General features: G+C 43.0%; 1 protein-coding gene across 1 annotated transcript in view; it reads left to right on the forward strand.

Moving 5' to 3' along the window:
• The first annotated feature begins 24,209 nt into the window (after nt 1–24,209).
• Nucleotides 24,210–24,860, forward strand: part of PLAC1 (placenta enriched 1) — an 81,308-nt gene continuing 80,657 nt past the window's right edge. Inside the window, exon 1 of the mRNA XM_006194436.2 lies at nt 24,210–24,316. The gene's annotated coding sequence lies outside the window, so the exon portion shown is untranslated. The remainder of the gene's footprint in view (nt 24,317–24,860) is intronic.

Raw genomic sequence — 24,860 nt, forward strand, 5'->3', positions numbered from 1 at the left:
CACTTACTTCCTCCTTCATCTCCAGAGCCTTTAGTTCCACTAATAGCCTTTATCCAGAGGATCGCAATGACAGAGGGTTTGTTGGTTATTTTTAGGTTTTTGTTTTTTCCATTACACATTAAAAAAACAAAATTGTTAAAAGATAAAACTATTATAAGGCCAAATCGAAGAAAGATTTAACACGTCCCCTCAACACACCCAAATACAGGAATCCAGAATAACTGCTAAATGTCAGAGAATAGATGATTGATGTGGCCTATGTTAAATCACCAAACTTAATTTGATCTTGGAAGCTGAAGAAGTCTCTGTCACCTTCATGTTGCCTTGGTGCCTAGCCAATGCATAAAATTTACTCTCTACTTTTCCTGGCCCTGACTCCAAGAGAACTAATCATATCTTAATAATTCGGTATAGAACCACAGTAAAATTGTTCCAGATCAGTGCTGTAACTCATCAGACTGGAGAGCAGAAATTTTCAAAAATTGAAAAGAATGAAGTCAAGAGTGTACAACTTGACTTTCAGAGCATCCCTAGGACATGTGTATAACCAGAATAACTTTTTTGATTGAGGAATTACAATTACTCCATATTAGAGCAAAGCAAATGTGTTCAGTCAATCTATCATTTCCCATTTATAGCAAACAGTTTCACATTTGGTCAATTCCTTAATCATACGCTAATAAAAATAACAGAAATAGTTTGGTAACTCACCCCATGCTACTAAAATGCTAGTAACCCAAGATGGCTTGGCTATGTTGTTCTCATCTCATTTTATCACCAGGGACTCGATTCTTCTTAGTTAGCCTTATGCTCTGCCAGTTGATACTTGCCTAAATATTTCCTTCATACTCAGAACATTATAGTTACTTTTTCAGGCTTCAAATATTTCCAACTAATTCTCGAAATACGTGAGGTACGCCTGAAACGCTGACAGCTGGAGCTGAGACCCAAAATAGTCGGGCCTGCTCTAGGAGACCCGTTGAGCAAACAGAACCAGGAGTTTGAAGGTGACAGCTGAACAGGCATCAATAGGAAACTGCCAGGTGCTCAGTTGATCCAGCTAGGGATGGAAACAGACAGATTCCGTTTCTAGAAATAGCACAGAGGATGCCAACAAGTCATGGGATGTATGTGATAGCACACATCTTCCCTTCTATTTTCTGGGAAGCTTGGAGGTGTCTCAGGAACCTTAAACTTGCTGTGAAAATGTGTCTAATGAGTAGTCTCCGACCTTGACTTGTTCAGCTCCTATTAGTTTTCAAGTCATTTTGCTAGGCACTTTGGGGGAATACTAAGAAGTTTAGGATACAGGCTCTACTCACGTGGAGTTTTCCCACCAGTTGGGGAAACACCACAGTCCCTTATGAGGGGTTAGGATCCTGGTGAGCAAAAATGATAATAATTTATGGACAAAATACCCCTCAGAAATTCCTTAGAAAAGTGCTACACTGGAGATAGACATAGTGTTTTTCAGTAAGTCTGACGTAGATTTGTTTTCATTTTTCCTTCCAACTTTACACCAGATCACTCTTTCTTTAGTCAAGAACCAAGCCAATTGGCTTTCATTTAGGAGCCATGTTGAATTTATAAAGCACATATATTTAAGAATGTGAGACACCCACAGGAACCGACACCATCTGAGGGAATAGAGGAGTCACATCTCCCAGTTCACATTAACTTCAGGGCAAGTTCATTGAGTGGAATGGTGAATAGAACTGCCCACTTGATTGAAATTGTTTTTTCTCTCTCTCTTTCTCTCTCTCTCCCTTTCTTTCTTTCAAGTTCTCTTTCTGTACATTGACAAGTTCATATAAAAATGTTTATTTATGATGTACTTCTTCATATCCATGTACCAAGATGGGAGAGGCCACGAGAAAGTAGGCTTCATCACTTACTGACTGTATGACCTTGGCCCAGTGAATCCCATCAAGCATCCATTCCCTCATTTGTAAAATGGGGATAATTGCATTTTCCTGACAGGATTGTTCTGCCCATCAAATGCAATGGTACTTACAAAAACGCCTAGCCTACTGCCTAGTGACATAAAAGCTTCAATAATGGTGAACTATTATATATATGTATATATATATACACACAATATTTATTTTCAAGTAGTTTACCATTATTGAGGCTTTTATGTATATACATAATTGCTTTTTTTGCCAGTGGGAAAAATTGCTTTTTAAAAAAATATTTGGTTTTATTCCCACCTTTATTAAGGTATAATTAACAAGTAAAATTATAAGATATTTAAAGTATACATCCTGGGGATTTTATATATGTATACATTGTGAGTTAATTAGCATATCCATCACCTCAGATATTTATCTTTTTTTGGTAGAACATTCAAATTCAACTTGCTTAGCAAATTTCAGTTATATAATGCAGTGTTATCAACTATAGTCACCGTGTTTTATGTGAGATCCTCAGACTTCATTTATCTTATAGTTGAAAGTTGGTGCCCTTTTACCAACCTCTCCCTATTTCCCCCACCTCACAACCTCTGGCAACTACTTTTCTACTCTCTGCTTCTAAGAATTTGTTTTTTTTTTTGGATTCCACATATAGGTGATACCATGCAGTATTTGTCTTTCTTGAATGGCTTATTTCACTTGGAATAATGCCCTCAAGGTCATCCATGCTGTCACAATGACAGGATTTCCTTCTTTCTCATGGCTGAATAATATTCCATTGTGTATGTATGCCACATTTTCTTTATTCACTCATCCATTGATGGACGATTAGGTTGTTTCCATGTCTTGGCTATTGTAAATAATACTGCAGTGAACATTGGGGGTGCCTATATCTCTTCAATGTCCTATTTTCATTTCCTTTGGATATATATTGAGATATAGGACTGCTGAATCATATGGTAGTTCTATTTATAATTTTTTAAGGAAACTCCATACTGTTTTTCATAGTGGCTGCATTAATGTACATTCCCACCAAAAATGTACAAGTGTCCCCCTTTCTCCACATCCTCTCCAATACTTCTTGTCTCTCGCTTTTTTGATGATAGCTTTTCTAGCAGACCCTAACAGGTGTAAGGTGATACCTCATTGTGGTTTTGATTTCCCTGATGATTAGTAATGTTGAACACCTTTTCATGCACCTGTTGGCCTTCTGTGTATCTTCTTTGGGAAAATGTGCATTCAGTTGATTTTGTATCCTACAATTTTATCGAATTTGTTTATTCTAACAGTTTCTCGATGGAGTCTTTGAGGTTTTCTAAGTATGTCATCTACAAATAGAGTCACTTTTACTCCCATCTTTCTGATTTGGATATCTTTTATTTCTTTTTCCTGCCTCATTGCTCTATCTAGTACTTTCAGTATTATGTTGAATAAAATTGTGAGAGTGGGCATCCTTGTCTTGTTCCCAATCTTAAAGGAAAAGCTTTCAGCTTTTCACTACTGAGTATAATGTTAGCCCTGGGCTTGTTACATATGGTGTTTATTATGTTGTGGTACATTCCCTCTACATCCAGTGTTTTGAGAATTTTTATCACGAAAGGATGTTGAATTTTGTCAAATACTTTTTCTGCATCTATTGAGATGATCATATAAATTTTATCCTTCATTTTGTTAATATGGTGTATCACACTGATTGATTTGCAGATGTTGAACTAACCTTGCATCCCTCGAATAAACCCTACTTGATCACGGTGTGTGATCCTTTTAATGTGTTGTTGAATTCAGTTTGCTAATATTTTGTTGAGGATTTTTGCATCTATGTTCATTAGGGATGTTGGCCTATACTTTTCTTGTAGTGTCTTTGTCTGGTTTTGGTATCAAAGTATTGCTGACCTTATAAAATGAGTTTAGAAGTATTTCCTTCTCTTCTATTTTTTGGAAGAGTTTGAGAAGAATTGGTATTAATTCTTTAAATGTTTCACAGAATTAACCCATGATGCCATCTGGTCCCAGATTTTTCTTTATTGGGAAGTTTTTGATTATTGATTCAATCTCCTTACTAGTAATTGGTCTATTCAAATTTTCTATTTGTTCATGATTCAGTTTTAAGTCTAACTAAATGTTTGTTGTTTTGTTTATCTTTAAAAAAACAGCTCTTAGTTTCATAAATCTTTTCTATTGTCTTTTTAGTCTGTACTTCATTTATTTCTGCTCTGATCTTTGTTATTTCCATCCTTCTACTAACTTTACACTTAGTTTGTCCTTTTCCTAGTTTCTTGAAGTGTAAAGTTACCTGTTTATTTGAGCTTTTTCTTTGCTTCTTATTGTAGGCATTTATTGACATCATCTTCTCTCTTAGAACTGTTTTTTGTTGCATTCTGTCCCTTCTCATTGTTAACTATTATAGCGAGTGATTTGTGTGTGATGTACCAAATGAGAGAGACATGCCTTATCTGTTGAAGAGTTCAAGGGAGGGAGACATTACTGGATGTGTTTTGGCAGGGAGGGGTCAAAGGTGAAGTGATTTTGAACTTAGTGAGGAATGGATAGCACTTCAGAATCAGAGTGGCAGAAAGGTGTGAAGGTGGAGCAAAAAGAAAGCCAAGGCATGGATGAGTAGGGATGCTCAAGAGACCAGAAGTAAATGGGGGTGGTGAGGAAGCCTGGGTAGCAGAACATTAGGAGTTACTGTTGGAAGAGGGAGGCGGCAGGTGGGGCCATATGATTGAAGGCCTTAAATGCCAGGCTGTGATTCTGGAGAAAAGGTTTGAGATTTTTCACTCAACAGTGATAGGATGATAAAACCTATCTACATATACTTTGTAAATGTAGCTCATTTGTCAAAGTCCAGCTCGCAACCACTTCCTACTGGAAGCCTTGCTGGACCATTTCCCCCTCCTGGATCTCACTCTTTCTTTTCCAAATTCTGTTGATACTGAATGCTCCTCTCTTACGATAATTTTGACCTTAACCTTCTACCACCTCATCTTGGGAACTGAATGTTTTCTCTGTGTGTGTGTGAGGTGGCGGAGGGGTGTAGCAGGGGGCAGGGAGGAATGCAGAGACTTGGGGGAGAGGGAGACACTTTTTCCCTGAAAATACGGCCCTACCTTCCACATCCTGTCCACCACACAGAGGTTAGCACGGTGTGGGTTCAGAAGGAATAATTTGTGAATTAACTCAGTGATTGATTATGAACATGCCTAATTGGAGCAGGAAAAACAAAGTGCTCCATACGCAGGGCCAGTACTGGCTCTCTGAGGAAAGTAGTAAAATAAAAGAAAGGTAGGCAGGCTTCCCTGTTATAGGCTCATTCCTGAAGGTCCAGAGTCAAGTTTTTTGAACATTTTCCTAAATATCTTTGCCTAAAGTTAGACAAGGACCTGCCTAGCCAAACAAAGGCTTGCTGGCTGGCTCGACTAACTGGTGTAATGGCTGCAGGTAATGGAGGGCTGGCCAGGAAGAGATGCTCCAAGTGCAGCCCTGTCGGGGAGACCAGCTTCCTCAGAACCCAGAGGAGGAAGAGAAACAGTTTCTATCTTTAATCATGGCTCTTCAAAAAATAAGCTCTGCTGAGAGCAGCAGACTCTGGGAGAAAAAAACAATATATAGTCTTTGCAAAGGGAACTTTTGTCTAACCTGAGGTCAAGCCAAGGAGTCAAACTGTAAAGAGACCGAGAGGGAGAGCCTGTTACACCCCTAGTTCCAAAGAACCACATCTCCATGGCTGTCACTGTCCATCTTCCCAAATACTCATCAAATGAAATAACCCATCTGTGACAAATCTTCATTTGTCCAATGCTTTTCTAATGTAAATCCGCATGTTATCCTGGTTTGCAAACGCCTCCAAGCACATCAACAGAAGAAGCCATTTGAAACGGATTCTGGTTAGAACTTGCCCCCTTCCTCATGTTCAAAATGATGTCATCACTGACAATTCAGAGCCCTGATACCTGCCGGCCTCTCCCAGCCCCCACACTGCTTTCTGGATTCCCAGCTGAAACTGTTTCTGGGCCCCAAAATGACCCTTTCTTGGGCCTCCACCAATCAGAATCCCACCCATGAGCCCACCCATCTCATCGAGAGGTTGGGGAGAAAGCATTCTGATTGAACTAGTGCACACTAAGGTGTAAGTGAGGTCATCCACAAACTAGCCCAGGTGTGTGTGCATTTCCAGAAGGGCCATCCTAAGGAACAGAATTCCAAACAGATTTCCAGAGCTACTTGGGACATTGCGTGATGAAACAAACCTTATTGGGCCAACTCAAATATACCACACGGGTAACCACCTCAGCCATGTCTGATGCCATTCCCTGCACTTGGAATGTTCTGGCCTCGCCTATCTCTCTAAGCCCTATTTTTCCTTCAGGGCTCAACTCGAATCATACCCATGAAGCCTGCCCAGAGTGCACCTGGCTTGAATTTCTCGGAAGTCAGTGCTCTTCTCTTGTTCTCTCTGGGTTAGTTTGCTTTCCTCAAGCAGATCTTGAGCTCTGTGACAGAAGGAATAATGTTTTAAATTTCTTGTCTGTCTTCCACAGCTCCTGGCATGAGGCTGGGCTCATAAGAAGTGTATAGAAAATGTTCAGAGTAACAGACACTGCTTTCCCACATGTTAGTTGATTTGAGTCACAGCAACCTCATAAGGTAGGGTGTCATGACTCCTATTTTACAAAGAAACTGGGTGGGAGGAACACTGCTGAAATGGAAGAAGTTCATTTAGAATCTCGTCTCCCTTATATGGTTGGAATTCTCAATTGATAGGTCAATATGATAATTTTGAGTTTGCCCTCCATGACCAGCAGTGGCTTGAAACCTGGTTGATCATCACAAACGCTTCAGGAACTTGTTAACACACAGACTCCCAGCCACCCCCAGAGATTCTGATTCAGTAGGTCTGGGATAGGGCCCAGGCCTTTCCTCAAAGCCACTTGAGGAATCCTGATAATCAGCCACGTTTGTAAACCACTGCTCCATATATTTTTAGGACTTGATGATCTTATAGAGATGATCAAGTGTTTCCTGAAGAGTAGGGGCCACACTACTGATGGGACTAAGGCACACAAACTTTATTTTTAAGTGTTATATACTTGTCTTAATGTATATCAGAAAAAATACAGCTTTTCCATAAAACTGTGATTTCACAGATATGATCATTTCCTTTTATTAAAAATGTATTTAATTCTGGCATGTGCTACAGCATGGATGACCCTTGAAGAAATAAGCCAGACACAAAAGAACAAATGTTATATTAGTCCACTTATGTGTTACCTAGAGTAGTTAAATTCAGAGAGATGGAAAGTAAGATGATAGATGCCAGTGGCTGGGAAGAGGGAGGACCAGGGTGATAGATATGGACTTTTAGTTTTGCAAGATGGAAACAGTCCTGGACGTGAATGGTGGTGATGATTGCTCAATACTTAATGTCCTTGAAGTGTGCACTTTAAAATGTTTTAAATGGTAAATTTTATGTTATTATGTATGGTTTACCACAATAAAAAGTGTATTTATGTTAACAAGGAAGATAGAAAAAATTTAAGTAAGTGTAAGTGGAGACAAATTGCATACATGGCAAATGTGAAGATTCTGTGCAAATGACCGGTGTTTGAGAAATATTGTTGTAATATCATTTTTCCGTCTTACTTTGGAGGACTCCAAGGCCCAGAGAAGGAGAGGGACTTGCCCAATGTCACATACTGAGTCAGAGGCAAGGCTAGGATTAGCACCCAGGTCTTCCGACTTGGTCAGTGGTTTTTCAGTCATATCATCTGATGAGTTGCTAAAATATCATGGCGGAGACAACAGACACAGAAGGTACACCGTGTCTGCCAGAGAAGTCAGGGAGAGCTGGATGGAGGAACTGGGACTTGACAAAGGCCCTAAAAATGGAAGGGTTTGTAAATCAGAGGAAATGGAAGGGGGCATGAACACAAACAAAGGCCTGGAAGCAAGAGTGAATGTGGTCTGTGGTTTCTGCTGACACAGTGAAGCCGGAACCCTGGCTGGAGCAGTGGGTTTATGTTCTAAAATAATAGAAGGCTCTTGAACGATAGGTTTAGACAATAAGCAAAAGGCAGCCCATGTAGGTTTCTGAGCAGAGGTGTGATATGCTGAAAACAAGCTTCTAGGAAGATTAATCTGGCAGTAGCCAACAGGATGGACAGAATGAAAGCAGACCACTGAGAAGGCTTTTCCAGGAATGCAGCCATGATGTGACAAGAACCAGAACTGAGATGGTGGCAGTGAGGGTACACAGGCAGAGCAAATCAGAGGCTCATTCAAAGGCAAGTCCAGGGCAGAATAGTCAGAACTTAAGTCATCTATGAAAGGGCAGATGAAGGAAAGAAAGGAATCGACTATGACTCCAAGGTTTCTAGGCCTGGATGATGGGGTTGTGGTGTTGCCCTCAACTGAGATGAAACAAGCTGGAAGAGGAGCTGGTTTGGGGCAAAGGTGAAGCATTTGATTTTGTATGTAGGGAGTTTGAGGTGATGGTGGAACATCCAAGCAGAGATGGTCTCCAAGTAGTTTGAAATACAAGATTGGAGCTTGGATTAGAGGTCATTACACTCATTTTAATTCTGGATACTTTACACAAGGATGGTCTTACAGTGACATAGTCATTTTTATTTAACATTAATTTAAAAGACATATTGTTTTCATAAAGAAATTATGGTGTAAGACTTTGAGCACAAGGGAGCAAGCATTTAAGTGCCTTTAAAGCCAGAAAACATCAAGGAAAGGGTGGGAATGGCCCAAGTGAATAATTATAAATGTTCTCTCCTGGAAAGAAAAGAGAGAAAACCCATGGTGTAATTTCCAGTTGTCCTTTCTTGGAGCTCTAACGCATAGAAGGATTTAGTGTCCTTGTCACCCAATGCAACCTTTCAAAGAGCTGCTGGATGAGCATTTGGTAGTGAACCTTTGGGAACACCTTGTATGGAATCCAGCGCCTCTGCAATGAAGGCAGTGTGGCAGCTGCCTGAATGATTTGTATCAGGGCATCACATAACAGCACAGAATGTGACAAAATGAGAATAGGAGGATTGACAATACTTGCTGGGCTGTCTGTTACATGCTTGCTCAGTGAGTGAAAGGCTATACCCTCCTAAGCATGACTAACAGAGCTCTTGGACTTGCTACTCCCAAAAATGTCAGCTCTGATTTCTATGAGTCAAACTAATGGAAAATGTCTGAGTTGGGGGGAGAAACAGCAGGTTTAGCAGATGTGCCGATGAGCTCTTAGAGCAAGAGGGAAGATGGTTTGCTCTGGACATGTTTACAGAGAGGATGGTAAGAGCCTTTTCTTCTAAACCTGTTTCCTGGGGTCAGGACTGGCCATCAGGGAAATGTGCAGTTTCTCTTTAGCCCTTTCACCTCTTTTCCTGTCTTCTGTTTCTCTCCACGAAGCTAGTTTCAATAGTCTTACCTCCAAGTGCCGAGTGCTATCACACAGCCCCGGGCCCCCGCAGAGAGGCCTCACTAAAACTAAGAATAACTACTGTGTATTGAGAACTGACGGCATGCCAGACAGTGTGCTGGAAGCTTTCTATATGCGTGATCTCATTCCGTCCTCAAACAAACTTATGAGGCAAGTACTATCATTCCCCTCATTGTACAGATTAAGGAAAGTGAAGTTTAAAGAGGTCAAGCAGATTCCATCAAGGCCTGAGCCCACGTCCAGCACTTCCCACCACTCCATCACTCCCCGTCACAGACTGATAGGAAAGAGAGGGGGCAGAACCTAGCCTGCCAATGCCGCCAGACCAGCTCCAGCAACCAGGGGATGCTCACATCAGATTTTTGAGCAACGAACTTCTCAGAAGCCCTTAAATCTAACCCCTGAGACAGACTCCACAGGTGGTCTAAAGGAAGCTGGAAAGATGTTTTATACCCTGGACGTGGGTAAAGGGAAAGTTCTGGCTTGACAAAAAGTTTACAGTCACTCTTTAGATGTTTTCAGATGAGAAAACTGTAACACATATTTTCTTTGGGCTTGTCAAAGGATTTTGAATTTGCACTGTGTTCCTATCTAGCCCCTCCCATGACTGTGACAGGGCCTTAATGCCAACATCCTTTTCTTAATCTCTTTCTACTAATATATCAGTCTTAAGAGTGGCACGTGATTTGAGGGGCACGAGGACAGCTTTATGATTTGCACTTATCTCCTGTTAAATTACAAGTTCTCTGAAAAGGTAGACTATCATCTCTTCTTGAATTATCACTCAGTTCCTTACTGGGATAAGGTCATCCCATTGTTTTCCAAGATGAAGGCTAAGAACCACGATTCTTGGTCATGTTGGAAAAAGAGAAAGACTGAGCTGCAACTGGGGCTCTGGAAGGGGTCAACCAAGAGGAACCTAGGCTCCTTCCCCAATTCACCAAGGTTCACCACTGGCCCTGAGCACACTGCTGTCTGTATAACTGACCAGTTCAGAGCTCAAACTAAGACCCATTGTCTTTTGCCTATGATTCCCAGAAGGTTGAAGGAGGATCTTTTTTTTAAAAAAAAAAAATTTATATATATATATAAAATAACTTAAGTGCCATCTTACCTTGGGGAAGCTGAGCCCTGCTGACCCACCCTGAATAGGGCTGGGTTTCAAAGCATTTGTCCAGCAGTATTCAGGGCTCATCCTTCACACTCTCCCACCTAGTCCTCCCTGTGCCAAACAGGATGGCTGGCTGAGATGCAGGGAGATATCTAGCCAGAGAAAGGCATTTTTCTTTGTGTATTTACTTTTCAATAAAACTAACCAGCCCACACAAAAGTCAAACCAGCAATTCTGACCGCCTTGTTATACCCTGGGTTTGGCTTTTTACCCGGCAGGAGATACTCTTGACCACCGACTTTCTCATCTTCAAACCATAGAACGACAGAGTTGGAAGGGAACTCTGAACTCATCTAGTTCCACCCTTAGTTGCACAGACTCGGGGCAGAAAGGCTCAGAGGAGGGGATGGATGCGCTCAAGGTCACGTAGAGAGTTAGTTGTGGGCGAGAACCCAATGTCCTGATTCCTGGGTGAGCCTGCTCCCATTCCACCACATTGTAACCTCATCAACAGATTAAGGGCCTCTTGGCTTACATCCGCTTCAGGTTCCAAAGTGTTCTCCTAGCTGGCTTTGGGGACTCATTTGGTAATCCAAGGCCGTTTGGCTAGTGCCTAAGTGTCATCCGGGATTGTTCTTCCCAGATCAGCTGCAATCCAGGCCAGGAGGGAACACTGCCACAAAATCAGTCCTCCCTGGCCTCTGCATTATGAGTAAAGGAAAATGAATGTCTCTGTCTTCTGGCTGGGGCTCTCAGATGGCTGAACAGATGTCTGTCTCAAAATGACTCCTTAGACATTGGGCAGGGGGAAATATCGCTTACACACCCTGCTGAGGGAACACGAGCTTTTAGAGTTCGAGAGAGCTGCTGTTGCCGCCCCTCCCTCTCCCCCACAGGACCAAATGTACAAAATGTTACATGTTCCTTGTCAAAGAAGATGCATACAGAGTCTCCTGACTTGAAACATCCTGGCGGGCCCTGAGTTTGGAGAAAACTGGCTTTGAAGCCGAAGCTTGAGCTCCTCTCAGAAGACCTTACCTGTTCCGCCACCAGACACTAGACTCCAGACATGGTTATTTCTGTTCACATGAAATAACCAGTATTTCCCCAGTCCTGACCCCTAGAAAAGAAAAGATGCCTTTTCATCCAGGCTGCTGTGTTCCATGTGTTGGCGTGCTGCACCTCCCCGTGCCCACCAGCCTGTGGCCCAGCGTGGGCACTATTTTTGGAGCTAACCGAAGGAAAAGGATGGCGGCATCGGAGTGAAGAATTTGAGAAAGGATTCCTACGTCTCTGGTGCTCAGCTCAGCTCCTGTTTCACTCTAAGCCTCAGACCAGTAAAAGCAATGATCTGGTGTTGCCACTTAATGCTGCAGATGCTTGGTTCCTGCTGGGTCTACTTTCAACAGCTCAAATATAGCAGAGGACACAAGTCAGTGCATGTTCCTCAGGAAGGACACATGACACGTGGCCACTCACTCAGCAGGTCCAAAGCTACTCCTCCGTAGAGGCTGACAGCTGCTCTGCTGAGGCCCTCTGGAGGGGCTAGGCAGCCTTCCAAGATGGGAAAAGCCATTTATTCCCCACCATCACCTTCTGCCACCAGTAGAGAAGCCCGGGTGAAGCTGTTTTTCTTCGTGGTCCAAGCCGGGGATGGCCCTGCGTGTACTCTGTGGAATTTGAGGGCTATGCCTAGGGCCAGCTTTGCGCAAAGCTGAAATAGATGACCGGCTACACATTCCTATGTAAGGGCAGTCCGAGAGGGCTCTAATTATCTCTCCTCCCCAGCCATTATGTTGTCATAAATCTCTGACCAGACATGTCAGTCATGGCGTCTGCTGCCGCCGCCATTTCCTTCTAAGGGAAACCGCTGGCCCACAGTCTCTTGCTGAAGAAAATGGCCCTGGACTAGTCCTTGAAAATGGAATGGTGACTTCTTAGGTCAGGGATGGGCCCCTGACCCAAGGACAGTCAATCTATTAGCTGGTGGATGACCTTTGTATGACGTGGCCTAGCAAGAAAAACTGATCTCAGTAAGGCAATGGGAAGAAGTTAGGACATATAATTGGTCTCCTTAACATGTAAGCAGGGAAACCCTGAGATTTTCAGTTTATTGGTCGAAGTATAAATAAGAAGACACTACATCAAAGCAGAGATGAACTGCAGGTTTTGTTGTTAATGGCGGAGCATTTGATAAGATTCTGGCTATTGAGGAGATAATGAGAGTCAGTCCCTAAAGCTCTCCTAGTGCCTGAATAATACCGAATCCTGAGTTCCCCTTTGACGTTTTAGAGAGACATTCATTTGCCTTCATGTAGTTGGGGGTCAGGTTGAGCTGTGCAAGAAGGGATCCTTCTGTTGTGCGTGATGCAGGAAAATTCGGAGCACTAGGTGAGCTCCATTCCCTTGGAACTCAATTTAGACTACTGGTAAGCCTGCCAATCTCCTGCACATTGGATAGAAGTCCCTCCTTAGTCCTTTTCTTCCACTCAACCCCTCTGCCTGATCCTAGTCCAAGACTGAGCATCACTTGATGTGGTTAGCTTTCTGTTAAGGTGACTAGCAGATCACCCTTTCTCTTTCTGACTGGGCATTCCAACCCGGCTCAGTCCAGCCAGGCAGTATACGAGAGACTGCTGCCACCTTGTCTGTAGAGGCCATGCGTACTTAGCTTTTTCCTTCACATCTGGGCCAACGTGATTACCGATGCCCAACTCAATTTTCAGGCCTTACACATGGGACCCACACAGACTGATGTTGGCACCAACACAAGTTGGGCACAATGCCAGGGTTGACTTTGTGGCAGCTCCAGAAGAAGAAGGGCTTTCATGGGAGAATAAGTACCCTTCCAAGCCTCTTGCCACAAGAGCTAGCATGGATGGTTTTGCAATATTTTTCAAGTCACACAGACACTCCATGTTTAGGCTCAGTGTTATGGACAAGACTCTGGAAGAATACTATCCCTGACTTTACCCAAAGCCAGCCCTATCATCTGTTTTCAATCTGGGCTGAATTAGCCTGTGATGGGAAGCAGAGAAAGACAAATGATACAAGGCCACTGTTTACAAACCTCCAGCAATCCATGGTGGCAAAGATTTGTGACACTTGGATCTTTGTGCCAGCATGTGGTGAAAGCTGACCACTATCACTTCTAGAAACGGAACCTTGATTCTAGACTCCTGAGCAGGCCTGTCTGAACCAGTTTGTGAAATTCACCTCTCCATTTTTGCTGTTTCTGTTGGCGGGCAGGTAGGCTTACAATGGTGGACAAAGGATGCTCTAGGTGACATCTCTCAGATCCCTGCAAATGGTGGGAGCAATAGCCATGGAAGTTCTGTGATAATCTCAGGGCCCATTGGAATAAGCCACATCCCATTTCACAGTTGAAACTACACCCCCAAAATTAATTTTGGAGCTTTAATCACAGGAAAAATGAAACCTGTGTAGTTATGTACCCCTTGATTTTTCTTCTTAGAGTACTGGGACTTCATGGAAAATGCTGGAGATGGAGGAAGGGAAGAAGAAAACATTGAACAAATAAATCATACACAAAATAATATTGTACATATTTCCTGGGCTTTTCTCACAAGAGTAAAAATGACATCTTGATTTCACAGTTGAAGAGTTCATATGTCCTTTTACTTTAGCTCCACTTACTATCTGAGTTTGGCTTTAAAGGAATTTATATGACACTTCTCCTAGGCCTTTTGATGAACTTACATTTTAGTCAAGAGCAGATAGGGAGGCATTTGAGTCCCTAGGGCAAGGCCAGGTTTCAGTAACCTTGATCAGTAACTCTGATCAAAACAGTAGGAACCATTTGGCCAAAGAGCTTGTCCTTTTCGCTTGAGCCTCTCTGAACCCATCTGAGTTTGCTCACCTCCCTGACTGGCCCAGCAGCCCTGCCTCCATGCCCCCATCCAGCTGCCCTGTGAGGAGCTCCATTTGTCAATGGCGCCACACTCCAAAGTGCCTGCTACCAGATAAACTAAATCAAGATTAACTATAGAAGCACAAGACATCTGAGACAGAAAGGGCCTTAAAAATCACCTTCTCCAGAAGAATGCCAACTGATAAATACAGAAGAAATCAGAGAATTAGCAGATCGCCGGTTTGCAACCATCATCTTTTTTTTCTAAATTGAAGTACAGCCGGTTACAATGTATCAATTTCTGGTGTACCACACAGTGTCTCAATCATGCATATGCTCGTTTGCATATTCTTTTTCATTAAAAGCAACCATCATCTTAATAATGGATTCAGGCAGCGATAATCAGTACATGCTGAAACTCTAGGCCACATGTATAGGTTAGTTTAATTTCTTATTTATGGCGGTGTCTCCTCAATGGATCCATTGGAAAAGTGTTTTTCCCCTTTGAATTTGCAAACCTAACATCATCAACAATGGAGAAAGCTTACATAATGTGCCTCTTGATGTTAATGCAATGATAAGGACACAACATCGTTTATGGAGTATTTTTTAAAGAAAAAGCTGAGCAAAAAGCACCTTGTTGCACAATTTGGGAAATTGATACTCAAAGAAGAGGAAAAAAAATTAAGTCGAAAGGGGGATTAGAATCCTTTCTCTATGAGGCCATGGTGCTCCATCTGATTCTAACCATAATGATATGGTTACTGACTGATGATATATCAATCATATATCAGTAACAGTGATGATACATTCTTTTCTTTTTCAACAAATATTTTTTGGGTTCCTACGGTGTCTCAGGTACTGTGCTTGGCAGTCTGGAGTCATCAGTGAATAAAATCAAAGCTCTCTGCCTTCATGGGGCTTATGTTCATCTTCATATTTTTTCATCTTTGTCTTCTTCATACCCATCCTTATTATTGCCATTTTATTGTATTCATCTATTTTAAATTTGTGGTCCCTTGCAGAGAGACACCTAAATGGAGAATATCTCCAGGACCCGGTACAGAGTAGGTGCTTGATAAAGAGTTGTTGAATTAATAAATGTGTGTGTGTTGAGACTGTGTGTACATTACCTCTCCGTGTCTGCACTTAGGCTCAATCTATCCCCCCTGCTTATACAGCATCTCCACTTCTCTCTTATTATCCTTTAAGGCAGCCTCTTTTGCTCAGTGACATCTTCCCAAGAGGAGCTCCTCCTCTAAACCACCAAAGCGTTTACCTCTCATTTGATTCTCATACCACACAGTATTGTGACAGCTCAGGGAATATAGTTTGGTTATTTAACTCTATTCATGGCCACTGAAGAATTTGGGTAGATTCCTCCTAGATAGAATAAGTCCTATTTGCCCAGGGAGCCTGTGGAAACAACAATGATGTCCTAACAAAAAAGCAGGGATGCAATGTTAGGTCCTGAGAAGGAGTGGTTCTCTGCCCCTTCTCTGATGAGGACTCCTTGGTCATGTCAGTCGGATCATAATTCCCCCCCCTCCCAATCTATGTATATGATTCTGGGCAAGTCTTAGGCTCATGAAGTTCCATATGCTCACTTGTGCAATGAAGGGGTTGACCTCTGGATTCTGGCATCTTTTACACTTTTCTATTAGGCTTGATTCCTCCTGACTTCAGGAAAGGAGAAAATAACCAGGACTTGAGGTACCGTGTTTTCTCAAATGTTCCCCAGCACCACCACGTCTGCCCCTTTCATTTGGATATTGGTGTTAGTTAGGGCAGCCAAATGAAAAGTCTAGAATTACAGCCAACATGCCGCATATAGAACAGATTTTCCAAGTCCTGAACTGGGTAATTTTCCCGAGAGGCCACACACACACAAGATACATAGGGGTAGGTGAAGGTGTTCTCGTTTTTCAGAATACGTGCTCAGGCAGAAGCCCTTCCACAGGCAAAGCAATGGCTAACTCTTGAGGGGGTACCTGTTTCTCCTTTTTTTCTCCTCTTACTGCTCTTCCACTCCAGGGCACATTGGAACCCGATGTGAAGGAGTAGCTAAGACAGTGCACTTGGTAACAGGCGGGCCGGGGTCTTCATCTCAGCTCTGTCATGTACTGGCTGTGAGAGCTTCATCAAGTTTACTTAACCTCTGATCCCTAGTGTCTCATCTGTAGAAGGGAATCTTAATGGCACTATCTCACAGGGTCACTGGGAGGATTAAATGAAGTGGTGCCTGCAGAGCACTTAGAATAGTGCCGGGCATGTAGCAGTGTTAGGACATTTTCCAAATCAATATTAGGATGCAAAGGTACCCATGTCCTTCTGGGGATTCAGGGTGATGGAATGTTTGAAATGGGAGCTGTCCTAGGAAGCATATTCTCTGTGTCTAGGAGGCATCTCGCATTCTGCTGTTTGCCGGCTAGTCCTGAAAACTCCGCCCAATGGCTTGACCAAGTGGGAATTTACCTCTCTTTGGAGGAAAGAACAGATACACAGACTCCAGGGTCTGGTAGGAAGTTCAGAGAGCCGCTGATGCAATCCCCCTCCTCCCTCCTTCATCCCTGGCCACCCACAGCACCCAGAGTCTCCAAAAAAGGAAGCGAATTGCTCAAGGTCACACAATAAACTAGTAGTGGAGAGTTGGTTGCCACCTCGTGATCTTTTTCCTGAATCTTTTATAAATAAAAGTTTAGAGAGAATGCTTTGGCAATTCTAGGTCTTTGATGGTTCCATATAAGTTTTATTATGATTTGTTCTAGTTCTGTGAAATATGTCCTGGGTAATTTGATAGGGATTGCATTAAATCTGTAGATTGCCTTGGGCAGTGTGACCATTTTAACAATACTGATTCTTCCAATCCAAGAGCATGGGATATCTTTCCATTTTTTAAAGTCTTCTTCAATTTCTCTCATCAACCGTTTATAGTTTTCTGTGTATAATTCTTTCACCTCCTTGGTTAGGTTTATTCCTAGGTATTTTATTACTTTGGGTGCTATTTTAAAGGGGAAGTTGACACAACATTGTAAAATGATTATAAATTGATAAAAAATGTTAAAAAAAAAAGTTTAGAGAGAAAATGTGTGCAGTGCAAAATAGGTTAAAACCCCACAAATCCAGGAGACTTGAGCTAATCCCTCCCTGTATACCAGGGTTTCTCAACTCCTGCACTATTGACAACTTGGGGCCAGATAATTCTTCGTTGTGGGGGCTGTCCTATGCATTGGAGGGTATTCAGCAGTGTCCTTGGCCTCCACCTACTAGATGCCAATAGACCCCCTCCCCCAGGCTGTGGCAACGAAAAATGCCTCCAGATATTACCAATGGCCCCTGCGGGGGAAAAGGGGTCGTAAAATCACTTCAGTGAGAAGCACTGCTGACTGGAACAGCTCTGTAAATGCAGCTTCCCTTCAGCCCTCTTCTCAGCTCTTAACTATGCCATCTCCAGTGGTGAGAGCATCCAGCCCCGTGGTTGATGGCTCCCAAGTGGGCATCTCTAGCTTTGACCTCTCCTACCCACTCCTGTCTCATATAGCCACTGCCTACTTGACATCTCTCTTCCACAAGGAGCAGACATCTCAGACAATATGTCCAACAGCGAACTCCTGATTCTGGACCCTGCCCTTTTCCCATCTTGTCCTTGCTTGTATATATTCATTCTTGCAGTATACAGTAGTGTACACTGACTGTATTAGTCTCCTGTGGCTGCTGTAACAAATGATCACAAACTTGGTCATGCTTAAAACAACAGAAACGTATTCTCTTGCAGTTCTGGGAGCCAAAAGTCCCAAATCAAGGTGTCAGCAGGACCGTGCTCTCTCCAAAGCCTCTAGGAGCGGATCCTTCCTTGCCTCTTTCAACTTCTGGTGGCTCTGGGCCTTCCTGGGCTTGTGGCTCCATCACTTCAGCCTCTGTCTCTGTCTTCACATGGCCTTCTCCTCTCTGTGTATCTCTCCTCTTCCATCTCTTATGAGGACACTTGTCATTGGATTAAGGGCCCACCCAGATAACACATGTGATCTCATCTCAAGACCCTTAATTATGTCTACAAAGACACTTTTTCCAAATAAGGTCATATTCACAGGTTCTTGGGGCTAGGACATGGACATATCTTTTTAAGAGCTATCATTCAACCCACCGCACGTACCACGCACTAGGGATATTCCAGGCACTGGGGATACAGTGGAGAACAAAGCAAAGTTCCTGATTTCGTGGAAATTATACTAGACTATAGGGATATGGATAACGAATGGACAACTATATAACATATAATGTCAGGATATAATATATAATTCCATGATATACTATATTATAGTATAATAAATATAGTATAATATAGTATAATATAATATACTATAATATAATATAATAGTGCTAGGAAGAAAAATACAGCAGAGTAAGAGGACAAGAAGATAGGAAATGACAGGGGCTGCTAGTTCTGATAGAGTGCTCAGGGAAAGCCTCTTGGAAGAGGCGACATTCAAGTACAGAAAGAACTGAAGCACAGGAGCAAGGTGTGGGAAGGTCTGGAGGAAGATGTCAGAGGCAGAGGAAACAGCAAGTGCAAAGTCCTTTGGAAAGGCTCTTCCTTGGCACGTTTGAGAAAGAACAAGGAGTCGGGTTGCCTGGTGCATAAAGAGTGACTGGGAGAATGGCAGGAAATGAGTCTGGAGAGGTTTGCAGGAAGCAGAGCACGTAGGGAGTTGTGGGCCATGGAAGGGTCTTCGGTTTTATACTGTGATGAGAAACCACTGGACTGAGGCTGGAGATCGGGGGAGTGACATGGCCTGATGTGCATTTTGAGAGAATCAGCCTGGCTGCTGTGTGGAGAATGAAGGGCTGGCGGCAGAGCAAGCATGTAGGGTCCAGGTGGTGAGTCCAGCCAGTGGAAAGTGAGGGATGGTATCACCATTCCTCTAGCTGCTCAGGCCGAAAACCTGGGACTCATTCTGGATTTCTCTTTCCCTGTTGCCCACATCTAATCTGCTGAAAAATCCTGTCAGCTTCATATTTGAAATATATCCAGGGTCTGACCACGTGTCACCACCTTCACCACTACTATCCTTGTCCAAGCCACTGTCATCTCTTGCCTGGCCCATGATAACGACCTCCTAGCTGGTCCTCTGCTTCAACATTTGCTTCTCTAGTCTGTTTCCAACACAGCAGCCAAATCAATCTTTTAAAAGCATAAATCAGAACATATCACCTCCCTGGCTTAAAACCCTTAATGGTTTTCCAGGACACTTAAAATAAAATCCAAACACTCTACCATGGTCCCCATTACCTGGCTCCCACCAGATACTTCAACAACCCCACTTTCTATCATTCTCAGCATTGCTTTCCACATTCCAGTCACTCTGGTCTTGTTTTCATTCCTTGAATCTTTTCAGCATGTTACTACCTCAGGGCCTTTGCACTAGCGATTCCCCTAGCTTGTAATATAGGTGTTCCCAGCTGCTGTCACTTCCTCTAAGAGCCTCCCTTATTACCCTCATGAAGGGAGGACCCGATTTTCCTTTGTTTTCTTCAGAGCATTTATTGCTCTATGAAATTGTATCAGGTGTTTGTTTCATTTGTGACCTCTTTATATGGTTACTTGTTTAATATTTGTCTCTCTCCACTAGAAGATAAGCTTCTTGAGGCAGAGTTCACGCCTCCTCGTTAACCACCATATCCCCAGCACCTAGCACAGTGCCTGCCACACAATAGTCCCTTAGTTAATATTTGTTGAGCAAATGCCCTTCTCTCACAGTGCCTGGCTAGATGAGAGCTTAAGGATCATCTCATGGCTAGGCATCAGAATCACTCAGGGAGCTTTTTAAAAATGCACATTGCCAAGGCCTGTTCCAGACCCACTAAATCAAAATCTCTCAGCGCAGGGTCCAGAAATCTACATTTTGAACAAATTTTCTTTTATATAGCCCTTACTTCTACTGTTCTAAGTACTTTATAAATATTAATTCATTTAATCCTCACGATAATAATTTTAATATTCCCCTTTTACTGGTAAGGAAGCAGAGGCACAGGAAGGTTTAGTAATCTGCCCAAAGTCACCCAGGGAGGAAGTAGTAGGGTCAGATTTCAAACCCAAGCAGTCTATACTCTTTTCTTTTCCCCTGCAGTTTTATTGAGATGCAATTGACATACAGCACCATATAAATTTAAGGTGGACAGCATAATAATTTTACTTATACACATCATGTTTAGTGAACATCCATCATCTCATATAGATACAAAATTAAAGAAACAAAAAGATTGTTTTCCTTGTGATGAGAACCCTTAAGATTTACTCTCTTAACAACTTTCATCTATAACATACAGCTGTGTTAATTACACGTTGTACATTACAGGCAGGCCATACTCTTACTGCTGCTCTGTGCTTTCCAGTGGATTCTGTGATGAGCTCTGCTTGGGACCCACAGATAAATTTTCTCTGATGAGGACAGTGAAGCCTAGACAAGAGAATGGACCTCTTTAAAGCCAGTCAGATATGAGACAGATTTTGTGTCTCCCCGTCTAGTGAGTGTTCAATTCTGTCCCGTCATTCAGTGTTCTGTGAGGAACAGGGTCCGGAATCACACTGGCCACATAAAAAGCCAGTCACCAGAGGTTATCTATAAATGTTTTTGCTATCAGTGCTGGTTGTCAGGGAATGCAGAAACATACCCTGGTATTGGGTTCTCTAACCATCTCTCCGGAAACACAAGCTTAAAGTCAGGGATACTTTTCCCTCAGAATGACGTTAACAAAGCCAGAGGCGTGGAAGCCTGGATCCGTGGGGCGTGGGCCAGTTGAGGATGGTATGCAGGAACAGCTCCCAGAAAGTCTGTGGAGGGAGCAGTATGTGCGCTAGTGCTTATCTGCTCCAGTTACAGAAAGTGCTCCAGGCCTAGGCAGCCTGCACTCCCCCGCCCCTGCAGCCCCACTGAGGGAGCCATGGGATGGCCCAGCCAGATGACATGCATCAATTACTCTCCAAGGAGGCCCTGGGCCAAACAGGCTTTTCAATTTCCAGATGCTTTTTAATTAAAATAAAGGCCACTCTGTAACCTGACTTTGAATGGACAAAGTTTCCTTAGTAGAATAACTATACAAGTTCACCCTTTTTCCATTACTTTTCATTGAGCAACTGAAACGTTTGTAACCAATAAATTATGACTCGAGTCACATGGTAGCAAGGGCCACGGAAGGGTTAAGTGACTTATGGAAGGTCACTGTGCTGAAGAAAGACCCCTTTGTTCCTGAGCCCCCTTTTGCTCCTGCCTCTGCTGGTGTGCATTCTACCTTTGGGGGAGATGGCAAGAGGCAAGGCCGCCTTGCTCAGAACAACAGAGGGTTGACCAGTGATGTGGTGACCTTGTCCAGCTGGGAATTCGGGCTCTCCATCTCCACCCCAAAAGGAATCTGGTGAGCTCAGATTTTCTGTACTGGTTGTCCATACTGAGTTCCAACTATGCCTCTCATCCTATGGGGACAGAAGCAGCAGGAGGGGGAAAAGGCCACTTTTATTTCTAACCAGGCCACAGTTAGAGGAAATGTTTGGGGAGACTTATGGGGAGATGAACAGACCTTACCAGCTCTTATCTTGAACTTGCCTTTTCTCGAATTCCAGCAGAATCAAGGCGGAAGGGGCCAGATGGCAGCTGTGGTTTCTGCCGAGATGTGATAACTAACTTTTTCTTCTGGATTATAAACCAGTTCAGCTATTAACAGAGTTCAGAGACCACGGCTGTCTAGGGGTCTGGGACAAAGCCTGCTGATCCTAGATTGCAGAGTTGGGTATGATCTCAAGTGACGACCAATTCAGCAACCCTACCTTGGACGATTCGATGTCATTCTTCTCTATGTACTATGAGTCAGGCAACTGAGATCCAGGTAGTTATATGATTTGTCCAAAGATCCTCTGCAGAGTAAACAGCAGGTGTTTCCTTGGTCATTTTTTTCTCTTACCAAACACCCCCAAACTCGTATCTTGTGGATCTTTTTACAGGAGCAGAGTTTTTCCCAAGTTCGCTTTTCCCCGTCTGCTGAAAGATTGGGTCTAGTCTGTATTGCTAACTATAGCAATAGGAAAAGGAAGGAATGAGAAACCCATGAGGGAACTCACTTTCAAATTTTCCTTGAATGCATCAAAATGGTTTCTTCCGCAACCTGGAAGTCCCAAGGCATTTAGTGTGGTCTCTCTTGGGCCGTGTGTACGTGAAACCAACATAGCCGGTAGGAAAGTGGAGGACCCAGTTGACCCCTGTTTGAGAGGTTATTGATGTTTTTGTTTAAACTCTAAATTACCCATTTCAGTGCACCACAGAAACCTGGGGGTCACGATGCGTGCAATTGAGGTTATGGGAAGAATGCCTTAGGAGTCAGGTTTATTTTGTTTGGGGTCCTTTCTCACTTCGGCCTTCTTTTATTGTTTGCATGAGCTGCCCTTGTTTGGATCTACTGAAGACACAGAAACTTGCCTGCCCCCGATCTCAGCCCTCCCATTTCTTTCCTGAATAGCCTTTGGGGCAGAGGCTGTCTTGGTTTTGCGAAGATTGAGGGTATCTCCATGGGTCTGTTTAAAGCTTACCAAGAGATTTCAAGGCATGAGGCTGAGAAAATGAGTTTTAGGATTTTGTGCTTAGAATATTTTTTCACATGTCATCCTGAAACTAGAATTTCTGGGGAAGATTCCTGATATCGGGCTCTTTTGGACAGTCTTGGTGTCTTCCCATCTCCATGAAACTTGTGAAATATCACAAAAGGGCCGTATGCTAAATGGCTCCCAAGTGGGCTGTGGGGCCAAGATTTTGGTGTCCAAGGCAAGCATCTTGGGTTTCACAGCCGTAGGGATTGTTGTAATCATATCCAACAGATGTGTAGCTTCAAAAAAGCAAAGGATGGTAGCCTTTAGAAATATCCATCTGTTGAACATTTTCCCTTTCATCTCCAGAATAGATAGAGACTGTGTGAACAATGCTGGCCAGCCCTGCACTAGATTACAGGCACATTTTTCCTCATTAACAGAAAAGTAAAGACAAATGAGGAACATTTGGGGATCGGCCAGCAGTGCCTAGGTCACATTGTTCCAAGCTCCCGGGGCCCTCATTCTGGGATTCAGTTATGTCCGAGAATAAGGCAAGCCCCATTCCTCCCTCTACAGATGGAGATCAAAAGGCAGTGTCTGCCTAACCAGCCACAAATCTCTCTAGTGTTTGACCCTCACTATCAATAAACACGTGTGGTCTCTCCACTAGCAAGGTGGCAATCTGGACCAGTCTCCTGTGGCCAGAGGGCTTGGGGACCGGGTTCGGCTCTGTCCTCTCATTTGGGATAATTTGGTACACCAAATCTCTCAATTTATGGAATTTAATTTTTAGGACTATGATGAGGCTTTCATATGACAGTTTCGAGGCTGAAAAGAAATGGCCATGGAATGATGAGCTGTTTGCTTTCTCACATCCTGTCACAAATCCACTCAACTTGCTCTTTCCCTCTCCTTCCTTCCTTCCTTCCCTCCTTCCTTCCTTCCCTCCTTCCTTTCTCTTTCCCTCTTTCTCTTTTTCTTTCTTTTTAAAAATTTTTTTCTAAAAATAAGAAAATAAAAAATAAACCTGCAGATGCTCACCCAGTGTAATTTCAGCAAGTTCACAAGCCTGGGATGTTTTTCTCTCTCACCTTTCCCCCTGTCAGCACTGACTGGATTCCCATTTCAGCTTAAACATACACAGAGCGGGAAAATCCATCTTCTCATGACTTACACAGGGAGTTTGAGCCTCACCACAGCCCCCAGTAAGCCTTGAGTTTGCCTTTAACACTATGGTCAAAGGAGCCTCTGAAACAACAAGATTTATGGGCATGCCTAGCAGCGCATTCAATAAAGAGGAAAAACTCACCAGATCCAGTCTCTGAAATCCCGAGTCTGGCTCGTCTCCTCACCCGCCAGCCAGTCACCTATTAAAGGGCATTGTTACTGCAACAACTTCTGCACAGTAAGTAATCACTCCTTCATTGTTCACTAGTATATTGTGGATTGTGATTTCTGCAAATGAAGCTCTCCTTTGGGGTAGCACTCATGACTTCTGAAAGAGTTCCTTACTCTGTCTCATCAGAATCATGAGTTTTTATTAAGATTAATGTTTATTAAAGAGATTTTATTCAGAGACTGGGGGTGTGACTCCAAGCAGCTGGTTAGATTAGCAGCACCAGCATTCTCAGTCACTGAGGAAGTTAACAGAGCATTGCCTGATTTTAGCAGAGTTACTGCAAGGCATTCCTAAGACACAATTTAACATCGAAATAGAAGGGAAGAGCTGGTGGAAATGTAAACTGCTACAGCCACTATGAAAAAGAATATGGAGGTTCCTCAAAAATCATATGATCCAGCAATTCAATTTCTGCATATTTATCTGAAAAAAAGCAAAAACATTAATTCAAAAGGATATCTGCACCCCCATGTTCATTGCAGCATTATTTACAATAGCTAAGATATGAAAATGACCTAAGTGTCCACTGATGAATGGATAAAGACAATGT

This window comes from Camelus ferus, chromosome X (genome assembly GCF_009834535.1).
Source record: "Camelus ferus isolate YT-003-E chromosome X, BCGSAC_Cfer_1.0, whole genome shotgun sequence".
Lineage (NCBI taxonomy): Eukaryota > Metazoa > Chordata > Mammalia > Artiodactyla > Camelidae > Camelus > Camelus ferus.